Raw genomic sequence first — 15107 nt, 5'->3', positions numbered from 1 at the left:
ATGGGTCCTTGAGAGTTTTGTGGTGATAATGACAGATGTGTAGGTGATTGGTGTAAAGTTGGAAAGTTTCAAGTATTTTTATCATGAAGTTAGCAGACAGAATTTATTTGTTGCTTTGCTTATGAGCAAATTGGTCCTCATCTGTAGGTTTTTCATCTGTATTTAACCATGTATGGAAAATACTCAAAATAAAAATTAAAAAATACAAATTTTAAAATAACTATTTTCATTGCATTAGGTATTATCTAGATTTAAAGGATGTACATAGGTTATATGCAAATACGAAGCCATTTTATATAAGGCACTTGAGCATCTGAGGATTTTGGTATCCAGGAGGGTCCTGGAACAAATCCTCCAAGGATACTGAGGGATGACTATATAGGTTTGTTGGGAAAATCAGAAGCATAATAGTGTAAAGAAGGAAGTGTTATTTTTGGCACATACCTAGTAGCCAGAACATTCCACGTTACTACAAAATCTCCTTAATTAGTTGTGACGATTAAATGACAGGGCCTCTTGGGGAAACCACTAGTTTTGAATTCAACTGCATACAGGTAGATGTATTACTCATAGAAGATTCTGCCAGTGTTTCGACTACCCATCCTCCACCTTGTCCTGAAACTTATTTAGAGCAAAAGAAAGCTCTCATAAATATGGCTTTTCCAATCTATTCCTAATGAAATAAAACTGTCACTCAGCAACTGGGTCTTAAGTTCTAGCAAGCATGGGGTACAAAAGAAGTTTGCCAAACCCTTTTTTAGTAGTAATTATGACTCTAGGTGCTTTGGTCTCTTAAGTTTGTCTCCCTTAGACAACTCCAAGGTGGCTCTTAAAACATGACTACATAATTTCAGCTTGAAAGCCTTATCGGGCTATTTCAAGCAGGAGTGGTTTATCACTGAACAATAATTTGTTTAAATTCTCCATTTTATTTTTGTATTTGTAGGCATAACTGCAAAGCTCTAAATTTTATAGGTTAAACTTGGATATTTGAAAAAAAATTTTTAGTAAGTTCTATCACATTAATACTAAAGAAGTGCTTATTTCTGGTTTATTAGTATAATATTTCTCTCAAAGTATTTAACTTTTTAGTAAACTTCTGTGGTTCCAAGCTAAGATAATAAAGCATTTATGTTGACTTCTCAGCTAACAGAGGTATGTGTTAATTTCTTATTTTATGATTAGGAAGAGGGAAAAATACAAACACCTACCATGTACAGTTTATTGTGTAGCCATTCTGTCCATTTTACAGATAATAGTAAATTTTTTAATTTTTATTACTACATGGCAACAACTTATTTAATCATCACAGCCTCAGGGGGTAGGTACCATTATCATCCCAGTTTAGATAAGGATTCCAGAGAAGTTAAAAATGCCCAAGATCACAGAAAACTAAATAATGAAGCTCTGACTTAAAACCCAGCTGGGCTTTTTTAAGGCCCATGCCATGGTACCTTGCCACCAGATTCATTTTGTTACCTATAAAATCTACCAAATCTTGAAACTTGTAAGAAGGTTCATTATCAGACCAAGATTTTTTTTAAAAAAAGGAACCAGTGCGAAGGTAAATTAATGAGAATATAAGACATTAAAGTATCTATTGATTAACCACTAATAAATCTTTGGCCAAGTTTCTTGTTACAAACTACTCAGATATATCTGAAGAGGGAGCTGGCTGATCATCTGATAGTAATTTTATTGCTGGAAATAGAAATTAAATTGCAATAAACAGTACAACCCAGTAGACTGAAGACTGAGATGACAAAGCAAACTGTACCAATGACTTGTTACATGGAAAGAGCACACATAATGAGTAGTAATTCCCAAGTCTGTCACAGTCTTTAACTTTTTTTTCTTACTTATCAGTTACTTGGCAATTTAACAGAGTGTACAACGTTAGTAAACTTTGTGCCAAATTTCTTCATATACTCTGGAATCTATTGCAATGGATGAAGCAATAACATTGTGAGGCTCTTACGGAAACACAACAATATCCCTGCATTGCATATGGCACTTTATGGCATTGACTCATACTGCGAAGTTGTCACACAAGCACTCATGAGCACAAGGGAAGGCTCATGCAATTCCTCTTTAAAATATGTACACTTTATTCATTGCAGAAACCATCACCCACTTCCAAATTTAATAGCATTAGTCCATCTTCTATGTTCCTTTGTTCTTTCACGTATACTTTTAAGGGTAACATAAGGACAAAAGTGGAAGCATGTTTAACCCTTATCAAAAACAAATTCACCATTAAGACCTGTAGCAGATACATCACTGCAATTAGGGTAGTTTGATGTTTATTCTGTAAAGCACACAATCAATCAGCACAAATAAAAGTACTGAATTTGTTTCTCCTATCAAAAAAAAAAAATACCTAGCTATAAAAATTTCTTCCATAAAAGTTAAGAAACATAATCATGGGAGACTTTGTGCTTAAATTTCATAGGACTTAAAAATACGAATTATGATTTAGACAGCAATGCCATGGCTAAAAAACGCTTATTTGTGTGTATACATATATAAAATTTATAAAATATAAATCCATACGGAATATGGGTGAAACACATTTCTATCTAGACTAGAGGTTTAATGGATCATTTCTGTGTATAATATTAGTGTTATGACCAATAAATATATGAACACTAAATACAAATTGAAACATTTATTTTGGGAATCAAAATTAATAATGCCCAATATTGGTGAGGGTGTAGGGGAAGCAGTCTCTTACAGTGTTACTAGAGGCTTAAAGAGGAGGGCAGTTACACCTTCTTGAAGTATATATCCCTTGATAAAGCAATTGTACGTACTTCTAGAAATTTATCTACAGAAGTACTCAAACGAGGACCATTACCTACGTAATAAGTGTTCACTGCAACATTGTTTTGGGTGGCAAAAATAACAAAAGCCCAAGTAGCCACCAATAGATGAACAGTTTAATAAAATTTGAACATCTGTTCAAGGAAATGCTGTGGAAAATACCATGTAGCCATTAAAAAAGAGTAGAATAAAAAAAAATGGTATGCCTAGAATGGTGCTAGTATTGTCTGGGGGCAAAAAATGGTTAATGGTAGTTAGTGTTCTCAGAGGCGGGGAATGGGACAAATACAGAGAATATTATTTTTCTACTTTCAACATTTTGATCTTTAAATTTTTATATTGAGCATTATTACTTTGTAACTGGAGGGTAAAAAGACACTTTCTCAAAGGGCTTTAAGACAAGTTCAATGGATTTATTTTTAGCAGATGCAAATGCTGCCATCAGTGATAATCAAATTGTATGTTTTGTGGACAATCTGTTGTATTTCTGAATTAAACAATTGCAATGTGGCTACAGTTTTATGTTTGTAATCATACTGTGTCTACAAGGAAATATTCTGAAATAGTAAATACTTATAATGGGGTAGCAATAGTGCATAGTTTCCTCCAGTGTTCCCATTATATATAATATGATAATATTCATGAGAAAAATGTTAAATATAGTATTTGGTGGGAGAAAACCCCATTATTAAGAAAAAGTATTAGGGAGTAGAGGGATGCAAAAAAGAAAAGAGAAAATTTATTAAATACCTGGAAATAAACTTTAACAACAACAAAAAGGAGTGAGTCCTATAGAGAAGAAAATTATTAAAATTTGGTGAAAGACAAAAACTGAATAGAAGAATATATCATTTTTAAATGGACTTGATATAAAAGCTTTACTTTTCTACAAATTAATATATAAAGTCAATAGAAATCATAATTTTAAAATCCCAGCAAAATTTTATGTAACTAGAAAGCCTGATTTTAAGTTTACATGGAAGAGTAAATTTCAAGAATTACCAAGAATTGTTTTAAGTAAAACAATGAGCAGAGAGTATTTTTCCTTTTACATTATTTATTAATACATACTCTGAAGTATAACATAGGAATAAACTAATTCACCAGTGAAACAGAATTACAGGTCCAGAACCAGAAACATTTATATACAGAAGTTTGGTGAATGAGGCTTTTCAAATTAAAGATGAAGAATCCACTAATCAAAAATTAATAGGTATTCTTATACACCAATAACAGACAAACAGAGAGCCAAATCATGAGTGAACTCCCATTCACAATTGCTTCAAAGAGAATAAAATACCTAGGAATCCAACCTACAAGGGATGTGAAGGACCTCTTCAAGGAGAACTACAAACCACTGCTCAAGGAAATAAAAGAGGATACAAACAAACGGAAGAACATTCCATGCTCATGGGTAGGAAGAATCAATATCGTGAAAATGGCCATACTGCCCAAGGCAATTTATAGATTCAATGCCATCCCCATCAAGCTACCAATGACTTTCTTCACAGAATTGGAAAAAACTACTTTAAAGTTCATATGGAACCAAAAAAGAGCCCACATTGCCAACTCAATCCTAAGCCAAAAGAACAAAGCTGGAGGCATCACACTACCTGACTTCAAACTACACTACAAGCCTACAGTAACCAAAACAGCATGGTATTGGTGCCAAAACAGAGATATAAACCAATGGAACAGAACAGAGCCCTCAGAAATAACGCCGCATATCTACAACTATCTGATCTTTGAGAAACCTGAGAAAAACAAGCAATGGGGAAAGGATTCCCTATTTAATAAATGGTGCTGGGAAAACTGGCTAGCCATATATAGAAAGCTGAAACTGGATCCCTTCCTTACACCTTATACAAAAATTAATTCAAGATGGATTAAAGACTTACATGTTAGACCTAAAACCATAACCCTAGAAGAAAACCTAGGCAATACCATTCAGGACACAGGCATGGGCAAGGACTTCATGTCTAAAACACCAAAAGCAATGGCAACAAAAGCCAAAATTGACAAATGGGATCTAATTAAACTAAAGAGCTTCTGCACAGCAAAAGAAACCACCATCAGAGTGAACAGGCAACCTACAGAATGGGAGAATATTTTTGCAACCTACTCACCTGACAAAGGGCTAATATCCAGAATCTACAATGAACTCCAACAAATTTACAAGAAAAAAACAACCCCATCGAAAAGTGGGTGAAGGATATGAACAGACACTTCTCAAAAGAAGACATTTATGCAGCCAAAAGACACATGAAAAAATGTTCATCATCACTGGCCATCAGAGAAATGCAAATCAAAACCACATTGAGATACCATCTCACACCAGTTAGAATGGCGATCATTAAAAAGTCAGGAAACAACAGGTGCTGGAGAGGATGTGGAGAAATAGGAACACTTTTACACTGCTGGTGGGACTGTAAACTAGTTCAACCATTGTGGAAGTCAGTGTGGTGATTCCTCAGGGATCTAGCACTAGAAATACCATTTGACCCAGCCATCCCATTACTGGGTATATACCCAAAGGATTATAAATCATGCTGCTATAAAGACACATGCACACGTATGTTTATTGCGGCACTATTCACAATAGCAAAGACTTGGAACCAACCCACATGTCCAACAATGATAGACTGGATTAAGAAAATGTGGCACATATACACCATGGAATACTATGCAGCCATAAAAAATGATGAGTTCATGTCCTTTGTAGGGACATGGATGAAGCTGGAATCCATCATTCTCAGCAAACTACTGCAAGGACAAAAAACCAAACACCGCATGTTCTCACTCATAGGTGGGAATTGAACAACGAGAACACATGGACATAGGAAGGGGAACATCACACACCAGGGACTGTTGTGGGGTGAGGGGAGGGAGGAGGGACAGCATTAGGAGATACACATAATGTCAAATGACGAGTTAATGAGTGCAGCACACCAACACGGCACATGTATACATATGTAACAAACCTGCACGTTGTGCACATGTATCCTAAAACTTAAAGTATAATAATAATAAAAAATTTTTAAAAACTAAAACAAAACAAAAATTAATAGGTATTTGGCTATCCATTTTTAAAAATTAACCCCCTACTTCAAACCATAAAAATAGATTCCAAATATATTAAAGAAATCACATAAGTTATGAAACTATAGGAGTACTGAGAAGAGGCTGACTCACACCTGTAATCTCAGCACTTTGGGAGGCCAAGGTAGGAGAACTGCTTGAGGCCAGAAGTTTGAGACCAACTTAGGCAACAAAGTGAGACCCCATCTTTACCAAGAATAAAAATAAATAAAAGAACTGAGAGGAAATATGGAAGGATTATACATATATAATATATATTATATATATACACATTATATATATATATACACACATTTTGTATATATATATAAACTTTAGCTTTGGGAAATATTGGAAGACAGGCCATTTGGAATGGGGAAAAAATTTTAAATTTTCACAAAATGTGTAAAAGAAAATGAATTAATGTCACTATATACAAAAAGCGTCTGTATATAATTAAAGTAAATCATTTAGTAGGGCCAAATCAATAAAGAAACACAAATGGCTAAAAACATTAAAAGATGAGACAATGGCACACTAATGACGAGGGAACTATAAATTGAGACCATATTTAGACCAGATGAAAAGGAATAAATCGCCTATAAAAATTACTGGCCACAAGAGGGCATCAGATTTCCCTTTCCAGCTTAGCTAAATACTATATTCGCAAAGAATAATCTAGCTTCTACATGAAAAGTGTTAGTGGTTATAGCTTAAATCACTTCTTTTCCTATGGGTCTACATGTAAAAACTGTCACTGGTAATGGAGAATTTTAATGAATTATGTCATAGTTATTATACAAAACATTTCTTTACTATAATTATTTTTCTGTTAATAAAAGTAGTATTGTTCATTTAAGAAAAGAATTAAAACCGGGCGCGGTGGCTCATGCCTGTAATCCCAGCACTTTGGGAGGCCAAGGCGGGCGGATCATGAGCTCAAAAGATCGAGACTATCCTGGCCAACATGGTGAAACCCCGTCTGTACTAAAAATACAAAAAAATTAGCTGGGCGTAGTGGCACGCACCTGTAATCCCAGCTACTCAGGAGGCTGAGGCAGGAGAATCGCTTGAACCTGGGAGGCGGAGGTTGCAGTGAGCCGAGATGGTGCCACTGTACTCCAGCGTGACGACACAGCGAGACTCGGTCTCAAAAAAAAATAATAATTAAACACCCAGAAGCACAAAGACAGATCATTGGAATCGAAAACCACTATTAATAGTTTAATGGATGGGGGAGCTTCTACTTTATATACTCCTATACTGTTGTATGATGATATGAAATATATTCATTTTATGGTCACACAATTCGAAAACATGGAATGTTTTCTTACGCCATTGTTTTTTTCCTAAAACATGATTTTTTATAGTTTCACGGTACTCATATGTATGTGCTGTAATTGATTTAACAAATCTTTATTACTAGATTTTAAGCTACAAATCTCTTTCAGAAATATCTTTTCAATCATATATCTCAATGCATATCAATGTCAGATGTTGGTCAGGAGTATTCATTTAAAGTCCAGAAATAAACAGACAAGTTAATCTCAGAACTACGAACTTTATGAATTCACACATAAAAAATATAGACAATACATTTTTCAGAGTTAATTTAATAAGTAAAGCCACAAAATTCAATGGAAAAACAGTGTGATTTTGTTTTACTAAACTCTATGGAAAAAAACAAACATTGTTTTTGCATCTTATAAATCATCCATCAACCACTTCTAAAGAAGAAGTGATAAAATATACTGATTGAAAATGAAAATGTATTTAAAAATTTTGAACTTTGTTTAAAGAGACTGTAACATGAAAATATAAAGTCAGTTTTGTTATTTGAGTTTTTGTTTGTTTGTTTGTTTGTTTTTTGAGACGGAGTCTCTCTCTGTCGTGGAGTGCAGTGGTGCAATCTCGGCTCACTGCAACCTCTGCCTCCTGGGTTCAAGCAATTCTCCTGCCTCAGCCTCCAGAGTAGCTGGGATTACAGGTGCCCGCCACCATGTCCAGCTAACTTTTTGTATTTTTAGTAGAGACAGGGTTTCACTATGTTGGCCAGGCTGGTCTCAAACTCCTGACCTCGTGATCCGCCCTCCTCGGCCTCCCAAAGTGCTGGGATTACAGACGTGAGCCATCACGCCCGGCCTAGGGGCAGGACTTTTTAAAACTTTCAGAATCGCAAGACCTTAATAATAGTAAGATGTCCAAATACATTAGGAACCATTTGAACGTTTGCAAGACAGAATAACCAAACTTGTGAATGCAGGATGGCACGATGATGTGTACGTGAACCACCCTGCACTACAATACGCTCTTTCCTCAGAAGATGATCTTCACATCGCTGTTACAGACCAAAATAAATAAAATAAAAAGCCAAAGCTACGTCTTTAATTAAAAATCATCATTTATTGATGGCTTCATACCAGCCAAACGCTGGACTAGGTGCTTTACATGGACTATCTCATGTATGTTCTTGAGGTCTATACAGTTTGTTCTTCATTTGTTAAGTGGCTGAGTCAGGATAACCTCTAACTCCAGAGTCCAAACTCTTAACCATTACATTTACTTCTTCTAACAGAATCCTTCCATTTATCTTAAATCATGAGCAAGCGCAAATCTTTCCCACCTGAGTTGATTGCATACACATACACACACAAACACACAAACCCAGGAATAAGCATGTCCTATGGATGCAAGCCTCGAAAGCACTAACTTGTGGCTATAATGGATCCCTTTCTAACATAGCAACAAAAGGAAGGAAGGAGGTGAAGATCCATTCTGTGTGAGGTACTACACCCGTAAGCAGCCTTGTAGATCCATTACAAGCTAATTTTAACAGAGATGGGACCAGATCATAATGAGGTCTTTCTGGTAAACTGTCCTCAAAGAAAGGGTCCAAAAAGGAATCCCATGTGATCATTAGGATAGTGCTGAATTTTAAAAATCTCTTTAAGATATTTCTCTCTTCTTCCTCAGCCTTTGAGCAAACTCAAAGAGAGGATTATACATTTATTTCTTAGTTAACATTTGGGTATTTAATCATTAAAATATGTCTGTTCACTGATACCAGGGGGAGCAAAGTGGATTTTCGAGTGTGTGTCAGCATGGCCAAATCATCTGATGGCTATTTTGGATGAGATGGTAGCATATTTCAAGTATTGCTCTGATACTAAAATGGATGATGTACAACAGTTATACATATATGTTGGAGAAAATTTGAAAAACAACCACCCCAAGTTAATCTCTTAAAATTTGGTATATCTTTCCTATGACTACTACAGACATTTAAAGGTTTTTATTTTAACATTTAAAACAGCCTATGGACATTTCTGTTTTTTGCAGAACTTTAACTGCTATGTAAATTTCTTCACTTAACTGTACCACAAATCTTTTGCCCATAACATTACAAGAAGTTTAAATCAAATCTATATATACATACATTCATAAAGCTCTCCTGGTCTACTATAATAGCACATCTTTATCGTGTCCCGAACACAGCAGATAGTATCTTTTACTTGACAAGGCAGAGATTATGGTTCCTCTCATGTAATTGTTTAATTTTACTTTGTGTTCTCTCGTTTCTGTGAACACATAAAATGTCCCCTCCTTGTCAGATTAAAAGACTGGTGAATGTTAGAGGACTATGATTTCCCAACAGGTTGCAAATTGCAGTCACTGATATCTTTTCTATCACGTTCTCTCCTCCCAGAATCGCAAGGTCATTCTCCTGTTCCCAAAAAATTATCTCATTGTTGACAGTTCTGGGACTATGTGAGAAGATGTCTTACTTAGCAACATTAAAAGAGCACAGTGCCAGCAGCCAACATTGAACTTGGGATAGTGTGTGACAGCTGACCTAAGATGTAACCTAGACACATCTTTTCAAATGCAAGATAACTCATTTTCTTCATTAGTTTGTGCTGATTCCATAAAACTGCTCTTGGCAAAAATTCCGACAACTTGAAGAAACCAAAGATAAATCAAGGAGACACACTGTTATGGGGATACATGCAGCAATGGCTTGATATGAACACAGCCAGAGCTGCTACAATTATTATCATCAGCAAAGATTACTGAGAGTTTATGTGTTGAACAGTTAGATGTAAAGATGTTTCTGCCTTTCAGAACTCTGACATCTGCTTAGAGATAGGAGATAAACACATGAAAAGACAGGTGACCCTGAGCTCCCAGTGAGGGTACAATTTCAAGGAGGGAGAGATAAGTCAGGTTGAACCAGAATGGTTTGGAAATGGCTTCTCTGTGGGACTTAGGAAGGATTAAGATTACATAGCCATAAAAGGGCAAATATAAACAGTCAAAGATAACTTGAGGGGAAAAGTTGCGGGTCAAATCACAAAGAACTAATATTATTAATATTTAAAAGCTCCTCCAGCGGGCTGCGGTGGCTCATGCCTGTAATCCTAGCACTTTGGGAGGCCAAGGCGGGTGCATCACCTGCGGTTAGCAGTTCGAGACCAGCCTGGCCTACATGGTGAAACCTTGTCTCTGCTAAAAATACAAAAATTAGCTGGGCGTGTTCGGCTAGACCAGGAATCAGGAGACCTAGATTCCACTCCTAGCTATGTGGCCTTAGGAAATGGTGGCAGGTGCCTGTAATCCCAGCCACTCAGGAGGCTGAGACAGGAGAATCACTTGAACCCGGGAGGGCAGAGGTTGCAGTGAGCCGAGATTGTGCCACTGCACTCCAGCCTGGGCAACGAAGAGTGAAACGCCGTCAAAACAAACAAACAAACAAACAAACAAACTCCTCCAAATTAGCAGAATACTAGTACAAAGGAAAAATGGAAATCTCAAAAATATAATTTTTTTTTTTTGAGACAGAGTCTAGCTTTGTCACCCAGGCTGGAGTGCAGTGGTGTCAGAGCTCACTGCAGCCTCAATCTTCTGGGCTCAAGTGATCCTCCCACCTCAGCCTCCTGAGTAGCTGGGACTACAGGCACATGCCACCACATCCAGCTACTTTTTTATTTTTTGTGGAGATAGGGTCTCAACTATGTTGCCCTGGCTGGTCTTGAACTCCTGGCCTCAAGTGATCCTCCTACCTCAGCCTCCCAAAGTGCTGAGATTACCGGTGTGAGCCACCGTGTCTGGTCCTACAAATGTTTTTAAACAAAGAAAAAGATGCTCAACTGAGCAAATTGAAAGAGAGGTAGACTTTTAAACCATGTGATAATTTTCTCCTGAGGTCAGGAAAGATCAAGAAGTTGGATAAAAGTATGGTGAAGATTTTCAGGGGATAAACACTCTCATATATTGAAAGCATAAGCTGCCACAACACTTAGGATGCTGTTTTAATAATATCTATCAAAATATTCTTTACTCATTTGCTTTTAGAAATTTATTTTAAAGATATATTTATACATACACAAAATGACATACATACATATACATTGATTGTAATTTTACTTGTTATACCAAAAGGATGGGATTAATTTAAATGACCATCAATTGGAAACTGATTATATACATTATAGTGTATCACTTTGATGTAACACTGTACAGTTTTGGGAGAAAAAAAGCTTGCTTTGTACCAAAGATAGCAGATACAAAGGGAAATACAGAATGACCTGAGAGCAATTATTAAATTAAAAACAAGTTTGTGACCTAGCAAGATGGTTCATGCCTATAATCCCAGCTCTTTGGGAGGCTAAGGCAGGAGGATCACTTGAGCCCAAGAGTTTGAGACCAGCCTGGACAACATAGTGAGACCCCCTCACTACAAAAGAATTAAAGATTGGCCAGGTGTACTGGTGCGTGCCCATAGTTACAGTTACTTGGGAGGATGAGGTGGGAGGACTGCTTGAGCCCTGAAGGTTGAGGCTGCAGTGAGCCATGATCACACCTCTGCACTCCAGCCTGGGTGACAGAGCAACACTCTGTCTCAAAAAAGAAACATTGTATAAACTTTTATTTTAAAAAAAATACATGTATATGCCAGTATAAGGATAGAGTAAGTATAATAGCGGAGGGTCAGATGTAAAAGTCTGAAGCCACTAAACCTATGGTTTAGACTTTAATCTTTATTTATGTATTTTTGGTTTTGAGACAAGGTCTCACTCTGTCACTCAGGCCAGAGTTCAGTGGTGCGATCACAACTCACTGCAGCCTTGACCTCCTCAGGCTCAGGTGATCCTCCTACTTCAGCCTCCCAAGTATCTGGCGCCTGCCACCCTGCCCAGCTAACTTTTGTATTTTTACTAGAGACATGTTTCGCCATGTTGGCCAGGCTGGTCTCCAACTCCTGGGCTCGAGATATCTGCCTGCCTCGGCCTCCCAAAGTGCTGGGATTATAGGTGTTAGCCAACACGCCTGGCCTGGAATTCTTTAAATTGGAAGTTGTCTAGGAAAGCTTTTGAGCAAGAGAGTGAACATAAATGTTTTAAGAAAGTTAACCTAGAAGTGAGAGTTTTCGTCAACTCTTGTCTAGGAGAACATACTTAACTGCAGAGGCTGTTTAATAAATTAACAAATTTAATAAACGGCTGTTTTCATAATCAAGTGGATTCATATTTCTTTCTAAAGTGGTCCAGGGCCAGGTATGGTGGCTCATGCCTATAATCCCAGCACTTTGGGAGGCAAAGGCTAAAGACTGCCTGAGGCCGGGAGTTTGAGACCAGCTTACATAACATAGCAAGATCCCATCTCTATAAAAAATATAAGTAAATAAATAAAGTAGTCCATCACCTCTTCATGTCTTCCTGAGGTTAGAGGCACCCAAGTCCTCTATATGCAATAGTAAATGAATAGGAAAGGTTGTTTCTTTTTATAAAATACAACAGGAATGGAACAAATCATGTCTTCATACAAACACACTTTTATTGAGCACTTACTCTGCCAGCTAATATCCAGGCCCTAAATGGCCAGTGTAACAAGTTTGTGATTCAAACCTCACCAGCACCATCACCATTCAAGGACTGCTTTCTGTGTTCTAAGCCTCTTCTCTCTCCCATTCTTCATCCGAAATTTCCTAAATTTCATCTCTTTTCTGTCTTCTTAACCTACCCTACAACTGCCAACCCGCCCAGGGAATGGCCTCACCTATACGTCATAAAGAAAAGTGAGACCGGCAGGGCGCAGTGGCTCACGCCTGTAATCCCAACACTTTGGGAGGCCAAGGCGGGCAGATCACGAGGTCAGGAGATCAAGACCATCCTGGCTAACACTGTGAAACCCCGTCTCTACTAAAAATACAAAAAATTAGCTGGGTGTGGTGGCATGCACCTGTAGTCCCAGCTACTCGGGAGGCTGAGGCAGGAGAATCGCTTGAACCTGGGAGGCGGAGGTTGCAGTGAGCCAAGATTGCACCACTGCACTCCAGCCTGGGTGACAGGGTGAGACTCCATCTCAAAAAAAAAAAAGCAAAGAGAAGAAAGGAAAAAGAAAAGTAAGACCGTCTAATAACATGCTATCCGCACAGTCACAAATGTGTTAAATCTGCATCCATCTCTCTCACTTTCTCAAGTTCTTCATTTCATCTTGGCCCCTTCTTTCCAGGCTCTCTTTCCACAGCCTACATTAATTATGCTTGCATCTCTCCTATCTTAAACTAACCTTTGCCCTGCTTCTAGTTACTGTGCCCTCTTGCTTTTTCCTTCCCTTCACCACCAAGGACTTTGAAAGAATACTCTATTAGCTTTTATATTGGGTCTTATGAATCAGCTGTCTCTGGAACTAGTGGGGGATCCGGTGAAGGGGGCATGTGGGGAGGCAAAGAGAAGATAAACAATAACCATTTCATCTGATATGATTTGAACCTTACATAGGATTTCATTTGAGACAGGTATATGCAAAATGTACTGCTTCCTTAGATTTCTTAATTTTTTTTGAAGACAAGGTCTTTTGCTCTGTCACTCAGGCTGGAGTGCAGTGGCGCTATCATGGCTCACTGCACCCTTGGGGCTCAAGCAATCCTCCCACCTCAGCCTCCTGAGTAGCTGGGACAACAGGCACGTGCCACCATGCCCGGCTAATTTTTATATTTTTTGTAGAGAAGGGGCTTCGCCATGTTGGCCAGACTGGTCTCGAACTCCTGGGCTCTGCCTGCCTTGGCCTCCCAAAGTGCTAGGATTACAGGTGTGAGCCACTGAGCCCAGCCCTGCTCCTTAAGATTTCTTTAATCCACTGTTCTAAGTGTTGACCCAACAATCCTACCAGAACTGGTCCATCATCATGTATGATTTCATTTTCACAGTAGGGTTTTCTTAGTTCCTGCGTGCCCCAGGGCGCTGACTTGGGCTTCTTCTCACTCTACACACTCTTACCTGGTGATTTCACCATACGCCTTTCACTTAGAAAGGCCAGAACTTATCACCTCACACCTGTTAGTTTAGCTATTAAACAAACAGACAAAAACAAACCAAAGGTAAGTGCTGGTGAAAATGTGGAGAAATTGGAACTCTTGTACACTGCTGGTGGTAATGTAAATTGCTACAGCCATTACAGAAAACAGTAAGGAGATTCCTCAAAAAATTAAAAATAGAACTACCCTATGATCCAGCAATCCTACCAATCTTTTGGTATTTTCAGAAGAACTGAAATCAAGATATTGAAGAGCTGTTTGCACTCCTATGTTCACTGAAGCGTTATTCACAATAGTCAAGATGTGGAAACAACCTAAATGTTAATAGATGGATGAATAGATTAAGAAAATGGTATCTAAATACAATGGAATATTACTCGGCCTTAAAAAAAGAAGTCCTGCTATATCCAACATGAATGAACCTGGAGGACATTTTGCCAAGTAAAATAAGGCAGTCTCAGGAGGACAAATATTGCATAAAACCACTTTTATGAGGTATATAAAATAGAAAGCAGAGAGTATGATGTGCCAGGAGAAACGGGGAGGGAGAAATGGGGAATTGCTATTCAACAGGTAAAAAGTTTTAATTATGCAAGATGATTAAGTTCTCATGTTAAATGTTTTTACCACAAGTTAAAAAAAAAAGGCCAGAAGTTCACTTTTTTCCTTACCAAGGTTTCTTAAATTGTGTTCTAGAGGTCAATGCATCAGTTAAAAAAAAAAAAAAAAAAAAAGCTTGCAGAATGGTCTGACGTGTGAGAAAAAGTGGTTTCACTTACATTTCATTTCATTTTTCCCAACAACCCTTTGTCTTAATACCTGTGCTCTGAATGCTCAAAAGAATGAAAAAGACTCCAGGAATGCAACATTACATATGACATAAAATTAA

At 37.6% G+C, this 15107-nt stretch overlaps 1 protein-coding gene across 1 annotated transcript in view; it reads right to left on the bottom strand.

Annotated features, from left to right (window-relative positions):
* The window catches only part of CXADR (CXADR Ig-like cell adhesion molecule), an 83073-nt gene that overhangs the window by 3205 nt on the left and 64761 nt on the right, over positions 1–15107 (bottom strand). The gene's annotated exons all lie outside the window — the stretch shown is intronic.

Source organism: Pan paniscus, chromosome 22, assembly GCF_029289425.2.
Source record: "Pan paniscus chromosome 22, NHGRI_mPanPan1-v2.0_pri, whole genome shotgun sequence".
Taxonomy (NCBI): Eukaryota; Metazoa; Chordata; class Mammalia; order Primates; family Hominidae; genus Pan; species Pan paniscus.
Note: the sequence above shows the minus strand (reverse complement) of the source record. Positions and strands in the feature narration are given on the sequence as shown.